Source organism: Heterocephalus glaber, unplaced genomic scaffold (assembly GCF_053883595.1).
Source record: "Heterocephalus glaber isolate CG9 unplaced genomic scaffold, H.glaber_assembly_v1.0 deba00001720, whole genome shotgun sequence".
Lineage (NCBI taxonomy): Eukaryota > Metazoa > Chordata > Mammalia > Rodentia > Bathyergidae > Heterocephalus > Heterocephalus glaber.
The window spans coordinates 153,686-169,310 of record NW_028258433.1 but is presented as its reverse complement, the minus strand read 5'-3'; positions in this window follow the sequence as shown (position 1 = coordinate 169,310).

Genomic DNA, 15,625 nt, shown 5'->3' with positions numbered 1-15,625 from the left:
AGCTCACCCCACCAGCTCTACCTCCTTCCTTCATGGGAACCAGACTAAGAATGCTCCACACAGCCTCAGCAGCTGGAGGCTATTTCTGTCTTACACACGCACGCACACACCACTCAGACTTCAGAACCAAAAACAAACGTGTATTCCTGGATCGTCATTGCCACTTACAGACCTATTACACAAACCACTGCTTTTTGTGACTCATCTTACCAGCTGCCCTCCTCCTTCTCTTCCAAATAACTCACATACAGACTTCCAGAATCTCCCCCACTCACACTCACACCTTTAATATACTTATTAAATCAAACTAAGTTTGGGAACATCTATAAGCCCTTATAAGATGGAGCCTAACAGATCAAAAACAAACTGAAAACCTAACTTAGGAATTTGCCTTTGTGACAAATAGCTGAGTCTCAGCCAAGCACAGCGGCTGAGCTCTAGCCAATCACAGGTGGCCAACTGTTCAAACCACATTCAGATAAGGCAGATGTAAAGCTACACCCAGTCAAGCTGTCTTTGTACCTCACGTCCGTTTTCCATATATCGCTTAATCCTCTATGACTGTACATATAACATGCATATGTGATGATGTCAAATATTCTGCACTATTTTGGTCCAGAATGCTGCTCAATTCTTTAATTGCAAATAAAAGTCAATTACTAGCTATCAAATTAGATTCATTATAATTTTATCTTTTATCATACTAAGGGCTCTAGCTCCTGGCTGCCTGTCTTCCTTTCTACCCCAACTCTTTCAGCTTGTCCACTTCAGTGGCCACCACGTTGGCCTCTCAGTTCCCGGACTGCACAGCAGCTACCCACAGGTAGGCTATACTCTGGATGTGTCATCATTTTCTCCCCAGTCCCTAATTCTAGTGCTCTCTCACCCACCACACCATCTTGTCCTTCTACTGTTCCTGGACCACAGTGACCCTTCATCTCCATCAAGACCACATTCCACTCACCATTCATTCTCAGTTGATGGCCTTTTGTCATTTTTACTGAGAAAACAAGAGATATGGAAGGGAATTCTGCCTCTCTTCCCCCACCAAGTCCTATTAGTGCCTTGCACTTGCTTCGCCCTGTCACCTTTTCCTTACCTAAGCATTTGCTATCCTGAAGCAATCTTCCCATCTTCTGCTCAGCACCACTGCCCACAGCAGACCTATACACTGCAGTGTCTGCTGTCCTGAGAGAGTCTTCCCCTAATGCAACAGTGTGTGCCCGAGCACATTCACACTGGCTCCTGAGGGCCAACTGTCAAGTGTTCATATATTTTACAAACAGCCTGACATCACTAGAAACTTGTGTTGGTGAGAGTATTTGAGAGTGTTTATCCTACAAATAAAGGCTTTAGTTTTCCAGGCTTTAGTTCACTAGCACACCATGCCTCCTCCCTTATCCTCCTGCTGCTTTTTATGCCTTTCTCTTCTACCCCCTCACCTCAAAACTCAGTTTCTCAAAAGTGCATGACAATGCTGACTTCCTCCTATCCATTTGCTCCTCGAGCTGACTCCAGTCTAGCATCTGAACTCAGAACACTTTTGTCCAATTCACCTAACTCTTCCATGTTACATTCAAATGACATCTTTTTCTGTATCTTGACCTTCGTGTTCAGTTTACCTCCTCACTTCCTTGTTCTTAAACACATTCTTCTCTCAACTCCTGGAACACACTTCTTTTCCTCCTGCCTCTCTAAATGTTCTCTTACAGAATCTATTGCAGACTTCTCTCTGGGTCCCTCACCCATATACAAGATATCTAAGGTTTGGTTTCCCAGGACTCAGGCATAGTCTCTCTTCCCAAGTGACCTCATTTGGTATCATGACTCTCATGCTGTTTATATGCCTAGTGTTGGTGTTTGTGTTGTGAAGGAGAAGATTTATATGATATAAGATCTGAAGTGAAATCAAGAGTATTGTTTTGGGGTTTTCGTTTTGTTTTGTTGTTTGAGAACACTAAGGACTAAGTTACACAGGCTGGGCTCAAACTTGTGGTCCTCCTGCCTCAGCCTCCCAGAGTGCTGGGATTATGGGCCTGTGTGGGAGACTGCAGTATTGATTATGCCCAAAGCAGGCTGTAAAGAGTTAACCCCACAATTGGCTTGTTTTGAAAATCGAATCTAGCCGAAGTCTACATGCCAAGGTCAGAGTAACTCACACCCAAACTCCATTCCCACAACTAAAACCTTCTTACTAGAAGGACAATGTTCTAATTACAACCATATATTTTGTCTATTTTGTTCCTAATTTGAGAATGCTTTGTCTTGTCCTTTATGAGTCTTGCTTACATTAATTTCCATAAAAACCACACACAGTGCTGCCTTTGCCTTTACCCCAACTGATTGCCAATAAAAATCAGTGCCTGGGACTGGCCAGCGCCTTTGTTGGTTGCACAGGTATTGGTCGTCCTGGCTCCCCACTTTCTGTCTCTCTTAGTTCTGCCTTTTAGTCCCCGCCTCCTCAGTTCTGTGTGTACACTGTGCAGGAAACTAAAACCTAACTGCAGGGGTCTCCAGTAATCCTGCACAACCACACCCAACTGCTAAGGATTTCCAAAAGGCCACCTCAAACATCACCATTCTCTCAAGTTCTCCATTTAACTGCCCATTTCACAGCTCCATACAGATACATGCTTGGCTTTAAGTATAACAAAGTGGAATCTGATTCCTTCCCCACCAACAAACCAGGTCCTCTTGTCAGCTTTCCCATCAAAGTAACTGATGGCACCACTGAGTTGTTTGTGTGAGCTGGAAATATAGATACTATCAGTGACTCTCCCTCCTCCATTACCAGTGCAGCAGCAGAGCCTGATGTTCCTGCCCCCAGGGTCTCTGCGCATCTCCATTCCCTCCACTTCTCCAGAGGGCTGCAAGCCATCATCGCCCCCATCTCTGGCCTGCATTCTCTCAGTGGCTTCCTTGCTAGCTTCAATTTCGCTGCTGCCACACCGAATATATTTTCCTCTAAGTCTGTCATGGCAAACTTCCAAAAACAGAAAATTCTGGGAGTTAAAATGACTTCTGACAATTTCAAAGACACACATAAAAGTATTTCACCATGGAAACTACCAATTGCGAGAATGTACAGACAGTCCCTGACTTCAACTTTATGATGCTGTTTCTCACTGTCAGCAGAGTATTCAATAAATTACAAGAAAGATTAACTTCTTTATCATAAAATAGGCTTTATGTTACTTAATTCCGTCCAATTGGAGGCTCATGGCAGTGTTCTGATCACATTAAGGGATGAGAGGCTAAGCTAGGGTGTTTGATAGGTTAGGTGATTAAATGCATTTTTTCCTTTTGATATTTTCAAGCTATGGTAGTTTTTTTTGATATAACTCTATCTTAAATCGAGGAGCATCTATATGTGAAATAATCTAAACTAAAAGTTTTTAAAATTATACAGAAATGAACAAGTTTATATAAGATTTCATTCAAATAAGAATGTAGAGTTGGGCCAGGGATTTAGCTCAGTGGTTTCGCCTCCTGCTGAGCAAGCGCAAGGACCCAAGTTCAATCCTTGGTACAAAAACAACAACAACAACAACAACAACAACAAAAGAGTGTAGAGCTGAAAAATGTTACCTGCTTGATAGAAATTACTTATCTTTTAAATTCCTGGAATTTGCCTTCATACATTTTACTATTTTTCATTTAAGTAAATTATTTCTATTATATTGGCTTAAATTTTGAAATAGTAGTTGCCATTTTAAAAACAGTATGTGTTTTGGGGGTTTTTTGCTTAAATTCTTTTACTGGTACATTTTAGATATACAATACATTTACATTTATCATTGGGTGCTTGTACCTGTACATGATGTATCTTGGTTCTTATTTTTTCCCCATTACCTGTGCGCCCTTCACCCCCTCCACCCTTCCCTATTTACATAGACTTCGTTTCCATTTTTTTCCTTTTCTCATAATTTTTTCTTTCCCTTCTTTCCTTTCCCCTTCCCCTCCCCTATCCCTTTGGACCTTTTTGTCCTATTTCAAATTATCAATTATTCATTTTAATCATTTTAATCCTTATTTACACTTTTAGTTTCTCACACCAGAGAAATTATTTCGTATTTACACATGTGTCCTATTTATTTCACTTAAGAGTATGGCCTCAATATGCATCCATTTCACTGTAAATGTTTCTGGTTTCTCATTCTTTATGGCTGAGTAGTACTTATTACATTTCATTTAAAAACCCACATCTTCTTTACCCATTTTTCAGTTAATGGGCACTTGGGCTGTTTCCAAGCTTTAGCTATTACAAACTGAGCGTCTATAAACATGGGTGCACATATATCGCTGTGGTATGATTCTTTCAATTCTTTAGGGAAGATACCCAGCAGGGGAATAGCTAGGTCAAATGGGACTTCCAGTCCTAGTTCTTTGAGGTATCTCCATACTGATTTCCACAGTGGTTGCACCAGTCTGCACTCCCACCAACAATGGAGAAGGGTTCCTTTCTCCCCACACTCCTGACAGCATTTGCTATTGGTTGATTTCTTGATAGCAGCCATTCTTTGTGGGGTGAGGTGGAATCTCAGTGTTGTTTTCATCCACATCTCTAGAATGACCAGTGATGTTGAACATATTTTCCTATGTTTATTTGATGCTTTTACTTCTTCATCTGAGAAATGTCTGTTCATTTTGGATGCCCATTTTTGAACTGGGTTTTTGAATTAGGGGAGTCTGATTTTTTTCAGTTCTTTATAGATTCGAGATAATAGTCCTTCTAGGTAGAGCTGCTAAAATTTTTTTCCCACATTGTAGGCTGTCTCTTAGCTCTGTTGATGGTTTCTTTTGCAATGCAGAAGCTTTTTATTCAGATGAGATCCCAGTTGTTGATTATTTGTGCTAGTTCCATGCTACTGAAGTTTTGTTCATAAAGTCTTTTCCTATGCCAATGCTTTCAAGAGTTCTACCTAATTTATTTTCTAAGAAGTTTAGTGTTTCTGTTTTAATATTTAGATCTTTAATCCACTTTGATTTTAGTTTAGTGCATGGTGATAGATATGGGTCTAGTTTTAATCTTTGGCAGGCTGAAATCCAGTTTTTCCAACACCATTTATTAAATAGTCTGTCTTTCCTCCAGTGAGGGTGGTTGGCTCCTTTGTCAAAGATGAGGTGGCTGAGTATGTCTGGAGTTGTTTCTGCATCTTCTAATCTATTCCACTGATCCTTGGGTCTGTTTCTTTGCCAGTACCATGCTGATTTTATCACAGTAGCTTTGTAGTATAGTTTCAAGTTGGGTATTGTGATGCCCCCAGCCATGTCTCTGTTGCTTAGAATTGCTTTTGCTATTCTAGGTCTCTTCTGGTTCCAAATGAAGTTTTGGATTGTTTTCTCTATCTCTGTGCAATATGTTGGGATTTCAATCAGCATTGCATTAAATCTACATAGCAGTTTTGTAAGTATGGCCATTTTCACTATATTGGTTCTTCCTACCCAGGAACAAGGGGTGTCTTTCCATTTTCTTGTATCCTCTTTGATCTCTTTTTTCAGAGTGCTATAGTTTTCAGTGTAGAGGTCTTTTGCTTCCTTTGTTAGATTGATTCCTAGATATTTCATTTTTTTGGATGGTATTGTAAAAGGAATTGTTTCCCTAATTTCTCTCTCAGTGAGTCTGTTATTTGTGTACAAGAAGGCTATTGGGTTTTTTTGAGTGTTAACCTTGCATCCAGCTACTCTACTGAATGTCAATTAAGTCTAGAAGTCTTTTGGCAGAGTTTTTTGGGTCTTCTATGTAAAGCACCATATGGTCAGCAAATAATGACAGTTTCACTTCTTCCTTTCCTATCTTTATTCCTTTTATTTCTTCCTCTTTTCTAATTGCTGTGGCTAATGTTTCCAGAACTATATTGATCAGGAGTGGTGATAGTGGGCAACAGCATGTGTTTTCAACAGGATGTAGCAGGATTTTACAGTTCAAGGCTTAACAAAATCCTTGCAAATGATCACCAAGGCCTTTTATATAGTAGCTATCAAAATAAAATTCTTGAATACGAGATCTGCCTAAAATTACCTAATCATGTAAAAATTACTCAACTAATTTTCATCCTTTGCTATGGCATAAAATTAAAGTTAAAATTTTACAAAGGAAAAACATCCAAACCCTGGAAATTATACTGGCCTTTTTAATAATTTGAAAGATAGATGAAAAAGACCTTTTTCACACTTGAAATTATTAATAATCTTTCCTTTGAGTTTACACACGTTTACCTATTGATACTGAATACTCTAGAGTCAGATGACCTTTTCAAAACAGAAAACAGGTTGTTTTTATTACACTGTCTGAAACCTTTCAGATGCACTTCAGATAAGACCCATGCATCTTCCCGACAAGGTCCTGCATGCTCTGGTTTTTACCATCTGCTATAGCTCTATTTCATCTTCTTTTCCCTGTAATCCTAAGCTTCAGGCCCCTCTAGGGCCCTGGATCCCTGTTCTCTGGTGAGTTATAAGGTAGGTAAGTGAAGGTAGTGCGGGCTTTTTTGTTTGATTTTTCTTTTTGCCTCAGGCCTTTGCACAAGCTTCCCACAGATGTTCCGGAACATGACTGGAACCACACAGTGTCCTTCTTTGAATTCAGAGATTCAGGCTTTTGTACCCCTGTATCAATCAGTCACTGATTTGCCTCAGTAAGGATGGAAAGGAGGGACATGTAACCTCAAAGACAGTGAGGTCTGTGCAGGATATAATTGTGAGCTCCTCATAATCACTGGGGTTAGGTGCATGATCCAGTAAGAGGGATCTGAGTAGGGAACCAAAGGCTCAGGATCATCTCAGGTCAGAATTTGGGGGCTAGATTTAGATTAGATAATTCTTTGTTGTGAGGTGTGGCTGTCCTGGGCACTGTAAGATGTTTAACAACATCCCTGGCCATTACCCACTACATGATAGTAGCACCCCATACCAGCCATCCTCTATATATTGCCAAATATCCTTTGGAGAAAATTGTCCTCTCCTCCCCCTCCATCCCAGTGTTCTGTGGTGTCCTCAGCCAACACATGGGAGAAGATATCAACAATTGTACTGTTTGCCACAGGTGTAGCATCCTACACACATTGTCTGTATTTGTATGTGCATGTACAATATATGTAGTGGGATGTCTTGAGCTTCTCTGAATATGATTTGCTAAAGCAAGCCTGGGGCAAGCCATAATGGAAAAGACCACCTAGCTACTTACCAAAGAGCATTAACAGTATTAAATAACTGAGTGAATACAGTGGTTAGAGGAGAGGCTGATTGTCAGGCTTCTGACGTTCACAAATACAAAGACAAGGGCAAAGAGTGTGAGTTTGGACCAGGTAAGATTTGGATACATTGAGCTTGAAGTACTATGGATTCCCCTCCGGACATCTCTGGAAGGTGCACAGTGTCTAGGTTGGGCTAGACTAGGGTGCTCAATCCTGCCATCCTCACTGTGATAGTCAAGGGCTCAACTGCAGTGTTCTAGAGAAGGTGCTCAGAGAAAAAAAAAGAGGTTGCGATGAGAGCGATGGGAATGATCACATTTATGGAGTAGAAGTAGGAGGCAGCTCATTGAGGACCAACAGGATATACCCAGGAAGGGAGGAGGAGAACCAGGGAAGGGTAAATCTCTACATCATGGAAACAGGTTGAAGAAATCTTTAATCTAAAAAAAGAAAGGCCTATTACTACCCTGTACTTCCCAAAGACACTAGATACTCACAAATCAATACTAACACTACATATAAATATATTAACAGAAACTCCATCCTGTTGTACATAGGTCAGAACAGTGATGCACAAGCCATATGGTGTATCAGCACCTATCCTGGGAGTTTGTTAAAGGATAGGCTCCTGCCCTGCAGTGCTGCTCAAGAGGGTATGGTTGCTTAAAAGAACCCCATAAGGGGGTAGACATGTACAGTGTGTACACCTTAACATGTACAAGGCCCTGGGTTCAATGCCCAGAACTGAAAAAGAAAAGAATCTTAGGTTACAACCCATGGAATGGGAGAAAATATTTTTAAATCAGATCAGGAAAAGGGCTAATATCCAGAATATATAAAGAACTTCTGCAACTCAACAACAATGAGCATTTGATTAAAAAATGAGCAAAGGACTTGATGGACAGTTCTCCAAAAAAAGTATGCAAAGGACTGACAAGTATATGTAAAAATATTCAACACCACTCATCATTAGGGAAATATAAATCAAAATCACAATGCAAATCACATCCATTAGAATGGCTACTGTTATAAAATAACAAACCTTGGCAAAGATGTGGAGGAATCAGAACACATGTGCCCAGTGTATAAGAATGTAAAATGGCACAGCTACTACATAAAACAGTGTAAAGGTCTTCAAATAATTAGAAACAGAATTATTGTATGATTTAACAATTCTACTTCTGCACATATTCCCAAAAGACTTAAAATCAGGATCTCAAAGAAATACTGTACAGCCATGTTCATAGTATCATTATTCACAATAGCCAAAAGGTGCAAGCAGTCCAAATGTCCACTGATAGATGAATGAATAAAATATGGCACACACACAGAAATATTATTCAATCTTAAAGGTGAAAGAAATTCTGACACATGCTACAACATGGATAAACCTTGAAGACATCATATTAAGTGAAATAAGCGAGTCACAAGAAAACAAATCCTATATAATTCCACTCTTGTTAAACCACCTACAGTAGTCAAATTCATAGAGACAAAAGTGGAACTGTGATTATCAGGGGCTGGTGGGGAAAGAAGGAATGGGAAGTTAGTGTTTAATGAGTACAGAGTTTCAGTTTAGCAAGATGAAACACTTTTGGATATTGCACAATAATATGAATATATTTAACACTACTGAACCACTTAAAATGGTTAAGATGCCAAAAAAGAAAGAAGATTACAGTGATGAATATATAGAGGGAAAACTCATTTTATGAAATAAAAATGAAGTAACTGCTTTACAAATACTAATTTTCATACTCTCGTATTTGCCTGAAGCCAGATAGCCTCTTTCAGGTATTAGTGGTAATAAATTATTTAAATTGGAAGGGTACATTTTTACGATCTGCTTGTTCCATAATGAATTTTTTAAAAACAATACTAATTAGAAAATTAGAAAGAAACATGGATCCTTAAAGGTGACACTTCTTTGTAGGATTCTCCATTACCATAAGACAGAAGTCTCTTCTGTACATGGTATTCCCAGCCAGGGCATTAATTCTGTAACTGCTATTTGTTAAATAGCTATCAGATTCACTGACCTTCCTTTTGAGTCTGGCTTGATTGAGTCTTGGTTTAGCCAGTCATATTCAATGAAAGTTCAAAGCTCCCAATATAGTTCTGTTCACACAGACTCACACAGTGTGTGTGTGTATGATGCTATACTCCAGGTGAACAAGCACTACAACTGCAGAGCGTTCCTACCCCTGCCCACGCAGACCCTCCAAAAAAGTTTTCATTTTTCAATATTGAGTTTGCTGCTGGGAGTTTCCTGAATGAGGTTTCCTGTTCCAGGATGAATAAGACTTCCTCAGAAAGCCTGCTTGGTCCTGGAGGCTGGTTCCTCCTGGCAAGAGTAATCCTCCCACGCCACCTCCAAGTCAGGAGTGATCAAGGCTGGGTGGGGGTGGATTTCTCAGATGGAAGAGCACCTTTGGGAGGAGGAGAGCACTTACCCTTCTCCACTTTCATTCGGTACAATTTGACTTGGCAAAAAGCAAAACTTATACGCAGATTAAGTCACTTGTTCAGTATCTATTTATTAAATAGAAACTATGTAAATCAAAAGAAGACAACTATTAAAAATGAGAATAGAGCTTTTTTCTTTAAGTCAATTTTCTTGCACTATAATGTACATACAATAAATACATCCTTTTAGGTATACAGTTCTGACAAATGAATATTGTCATATAACCACCATCACAAACTAGATACAGAGTACTTCCATTACCCCACGTGGTTCTTTTGTAGCCATTTGTAGTCAAGCCTTCCCCACACCCCAGGCTTCTGGCAACTACTAATCTGATTTTATAACTATAGTTCTACCTTTTCCAAATGTCAAATAAATTAATTCATACAGTATGTAGCTTTTGTGTTTGACTTCTTTCACTTAAAGTAATGCTTTTGAGATTCATCCAAACTGTCACATGTAGCACTGACTTGTTCCTTTTTACCCTTGAGGAGTATTCCATTGTGTGGATGGACCACAGTTTCTTTATTCATTTCATCTTTGATGAACATTTGAATTATTTCCAATTTTGGCATTTTAAATAATGCCACTACAAACATTTGCATACAGATCTTTGTGTGAACATAAACTTTCATTTCTCTTGAATAAATACTTGGAATGGGACAGCTGGGTCATCTGAGGAGTATGTTTAAATTTACAAGAGGTTGTCAAATTGTTGACTGAAATGATTTTACCTTTTTTGCATTCTTACCAGCAATACATATGAATTCCAGTTGTTTTGTACCCTTACCACCCAGATAAAGCCTCTGGCAAATATCAACATCTTAATTATTTCAAAGATGCTATGTTCATTAACATTATATCACTGGCAATAATTAATTAGATCTTGGTACCACTGATCCCAGTGCAGAGGAAGGGGCTTCCAGGACAATAAACCAACAGTCCCAGTGCAGAGGAGGTGAGCTGTGCAGGTGCCAACAGCACACACACATCCTGCCCGCCCCCCCCCATAGAAATGAGAAGACACATAAACAAGTCTAAAAACCAGATTTCCAGATCACGTACAGCAACCTGAAAGGGAAATGAGATGGAACACTTTGATACTCAACCACCTGGACTCCCTCAACTGGCAACAATAGAGGATCCGGGAAAAAAGGAAATCAGAAATAAATTCTCAGATAACAGCAGAGACTGTGCTAGTAGTGCAAGACATGATTAATAAATCTAGAGAGGAGCTGAGGAACATGATGGAATCCCAACATAGAAAACATATGGAATCCATAAAACACATGCAAACAGATTTCCAGGACATGAAAAACTCCATTGAAAGTCTACACAGCAGAACGAGCCAATGTGAGGACAGAATTTCAGATATAGAAGATAAGATTGCAATTAGTGACCAGGAAAAGAAAAATTGCTTCAAAATTGTAAGGGAACATGAGAAATCAATCCAGCAGCTGCTAGATGATGCAAAAAAGAACATCAGACTGATTGGAGTCAACAAAGAAACATGAGAGAGTGCAGATGACATAAAAAAAACTGTTCACAGAAGTGATGGCAGAAAACTTCCCAAGCAGGGGAAAAAAACTTGACATACAGATAAGTGAGGCATATAGGACTCCAACTAGCCTTGATCAAAAAAAACTACACATACACATATAATAGTTAAGATTCCAGAAAGCCAACAGAACAACAAAGTTCTACAAGCAGTGAGAGAAAAGAAACAAACCACATACAAGTGAAAGCCCATCAGAATCACTACAGACTTCTCAACACAAACCCTCAAGGCAAGGAGAGCTTGGAGTGACATATTTCAAGCCCTAAAAGAAAACAGCCTCCAACCCAGATTGATGTACCCTGCAAAACTATCTTTCAAAACTGATGGACAAATAAGACACTTTCATGACAAAGAGCACCTTAGGAACTTCACGAATACAAAACCAGCACTCAAAAAAACTTTAAACAATATCCTAGGAAAAGTCAAAGAGGATCACAACCCCAGAAAGCACAGCAGAATGAATCCATCGGGCATGACAAGAAATTAAATGCAAATGGGGAGAATCCAACAAAAAGAAAAAGGCATGACAAAGATCTCAATACGTATCAGTTATAACAATCAATGTTAATGGTCTCAACTCACCAATCAAAAGAAATAGACTGGCAGAATGGGTCAAGAAGCAAGATCCAACAATATGCTGCATACAAGAAACAAACTTAATTCAAAAAGAAACTCATAGATTGAAAGTTAAACGGTGGAAAACAATATTCCATGCAACAGGAACACCCAAAAAAGGAGAAGCACCTATCTGCTTTGAAGATTAAGTGGATTTCAAACCAACACTAATTAACAGAGAAAAAGAAGGACACTACATCCTTGTAAATGGAACAATCCAACAGGAAGAGATGACAATCATAAACATATATGAACCAAACACTAGTGCACCCATCTATATAAAACAAACACTAACAGACATGAAAAATCAAATAAGCATTAATACAATAGTAGTGGGGGACCTCAAAACCCCACTGTCACAAATAGATAGATCAACTAGACAAAAAACAAGTAATGAACTACTAGAACTCAATTGAACTCTTGAACAAAAGAACTTAGCAGATGTTTACAGAGTGTTCCACCCTGCAAAATCAAAATACACATTCTTTTCAGCTGCACATGGGTCGTTCTCCAAAATAGACCACATACTCACACATAGAACATGTTTAAGTAAGTCCAAAGGAATTGAAGTTATCCCCTGTATATTATCATACAATAGGGTGATGAAATTGGAGATCAACAGCAAAAGAAATCACAAAAATTTCATAAACACATGGAAATTGAATAACCTATGGGTCACAAAGGAAATTAAAGAAGAAATTAGACAGTTCCTTCAATTAAATGACAATGACAATACAACATATCAGAATCTATGGAACACAATGAAAGCACTCTTACCAGGGAAATTCATAGCAGTGAATACTCATATTAGGAAAACAGAGCAAGCCCAATTAAACAACCTGATGCTGAACCTCAAGCTTCTAGAAAAAGAAGAGCAGGACAAACCCAAAGCCCATAGAAAGGAGGAAATTATAAAGATCAGAGCAAAAATCAATGCAATGGAGACTAAGAGAATGATACAAAAAATCAACGAAGCCAAGAGTTGGTTCTTCAAAAGAATAAATAAAATTGACAAACTCTTAGCCAACCTTATCAGAAAAGGGAAAGAAAAAGACCAAATCCATGCAATTAGGAATGAAAAGGGTGAAATTACAATGGACCCAGCACAAATGCAAAGGATCATCAATACCTACTTCCAGAACCTATATGCCAATAAGATGGAAAACACAGAAGAAATGGACAGATTCCTAGATACGAATGAATTACCAAAGTTGAACAAAGAAGACCTGAAAATTCTAAACAACCCAATATCAATCAATGAAATTTAAAACGTATTCAAAAACTTACTAAGAAAAGCCCAGGTCCTGATGGCTTCATCGCTGAATTCTACAAGACATTTAGAGAAGAACTACTGCCATTACTCTTTAAACTCTTCAATGAAATTGAAAGGGAAGCAATACTCCCAAATTCATTCCTGGAAGTAAGCATCACCTTCACCCCAAAGCAGAGAAAGACCCAACCAAAAAAGAGAACTATAGGCCAATCTTACTAATGAACACAGATGAAAAAAAATCCTTAATAAGATACTGGCAAATAGAATGCAGAAGATCATCCAGAAGATCATACACACTGACCAAGCAGGATTCATCCCAGGGATGCAGGGATGGTTGAACATATGCAAATCAATCAATGTAATACACTATATCAATAGAGACAAGGACAAAAACCATATGATCATCTCAATAGATGCCAAAAAAGCATTTGACAAAATCCAACATGCATTTATGATAAAAACCCTACAAAAAATTGGAATAGACAGTCTCTACCTCAATCCAATAAAAGCCATCTATGAAAAACCAAAAGCCAATATCATACTAAATGGTCAAAAAATTGAAATCCTTCACACTCAAATCAGGAATAAGACAAGGATGTCCACTATCACCACTCCTGTTCCATATAGCAGCAATTAGACAAGAGAAAGAAATAAAAGGAATAAAGATAGGAAAGGAAGAAGGTAAATTGTCATTATTTGCAGATGACATGATACTCTATATAGAAGACCCCAAGAACTCCACCAAAAGTCTTCTAGACTTAATAACCAAATTCAGTCAAGTAGCTGGTTACAAGGTCAACACACAAAAATCAATAGCTTTCCTCTGCACCAGTGACAGACTCACTGAGAGAGAAATAGGGCAAATAATTCCTTTCACAATAGCATCCAAAAAACTGAAATACCTAGGAATCAACCTAATGAAAGAAATCAAAGACCTCCTTCTCTGAAAACTATGGCACTCTGAAAAGAGAGATTGAAGATGATATCAGAAAATGGACAGACATCCCCTGCTCCTGGGTAAGAAGGATTAACATAGTGAAAATGGCCATACTTCCAAAACTGCTATATAGATTTAATGCAATTCCAACTGAGATCTCAGCAGCATACTTCATGGACCTCGAGAAAACAATCCAAAAATTCATTTGGAACAAGAAGAGACCCAGAATAGCAAAAGCAATTCTAGGTAACAGAGACATGGCCGGGGGCATCACAATCCCCAGCCTGCAACTATACTACAAAGCTACTGTGATACAAACAGCATGGTACTGGCAAAGAAACAGACCTGAGGACCAGTGGAACAGATTAGAAGATGCAGAAACAACGCCAGACACACTCAGCCGCCTCATCTTCGATAAAGGAACCAAACACCCTCACTGGAGGAAAGATAGCCTCTTTAATAAATGGTGCTGGAAAAATTGGGATTAAAACAAAGACCTATATCTCTCACCATGCACTAAACTAAAATCAAAATGGATTAAAAATCTAAGTATTAAAATAGAAACACTGAACCGGCTGGAACAGAGGTTAGGTAGAACTCTTGAAGACATTGGTGTTGGAAAAGACTTTATGAACAAAACCTCAGTTGCCCATGAACAAGCACAAACAGTCAACAAGTGGGATCTCTTATTGAAAAGCTTCTGCACAGCAAGAGAAACCACCAGCAGTGTGAAGAGACAACCCACAATGTGGGAAAAAATTTTCACCTGCTGTTCCTCAGACAAAGGTGTACTATCTAGAATCTATAAAGAACTTTAAAAAGATCAGACCTCCCAAATTTAAAGACCCAATCCAAAAATGGGCAACTGAAATGATAAGACATTTCTCAGACAAAGAAGTAGAAATAGCAAACAAACATGAAAAAATGTTCAACATCACTGGTTATTCATGAGATGCAAATGAAGACAACGCTGAGATTCCACCTCACTCCAGAACAAATGGCTGCTATCATGAAATCAACCAGTAACAAATGCTGGTGGGGCTGTGGGGAAAGAGGAACCCTGCTCCACTGCTGGTGGGAGTGTAGACTGGTGAAACCACTGTGGAAATCAGTATGGAGATACCTCAAAGAACTAGGACTGGAAGTCCCATTTGACCCAGCTATTCCCCTGCTGGGTATCTTCCCCAAAGAATTAAAAGAATCATGTCACAGTGATATATGTGCACCCATGTTCATAGCAGGACAATTTGTAATAGCTAAAACTTGGAAGCAGCCCAATTGCCCTTCAACTGGAGACTGGATAAAGAAAATGTGGGTTTTCTTTTTAATAAAATGGAATACTACTCAACCATAAAAAGTGAGAAATTAGAGACATTAATAGCTAAATGGATGCACATTGAGGCGATACTCTTAAGTGAAATAAACAGGACACACATGTGTTAATATGGAATAGTTCCTCTAGTGTGAGAAACAAAGTGTAAATAAGGACTAAAAGGTATAATAGATAATGTGAAATAGGAAGAAAAGGGGCAAAGGGAAAGGGGAATTGGAGGGGTAGGGGAAAGGAAAGAATTGAATG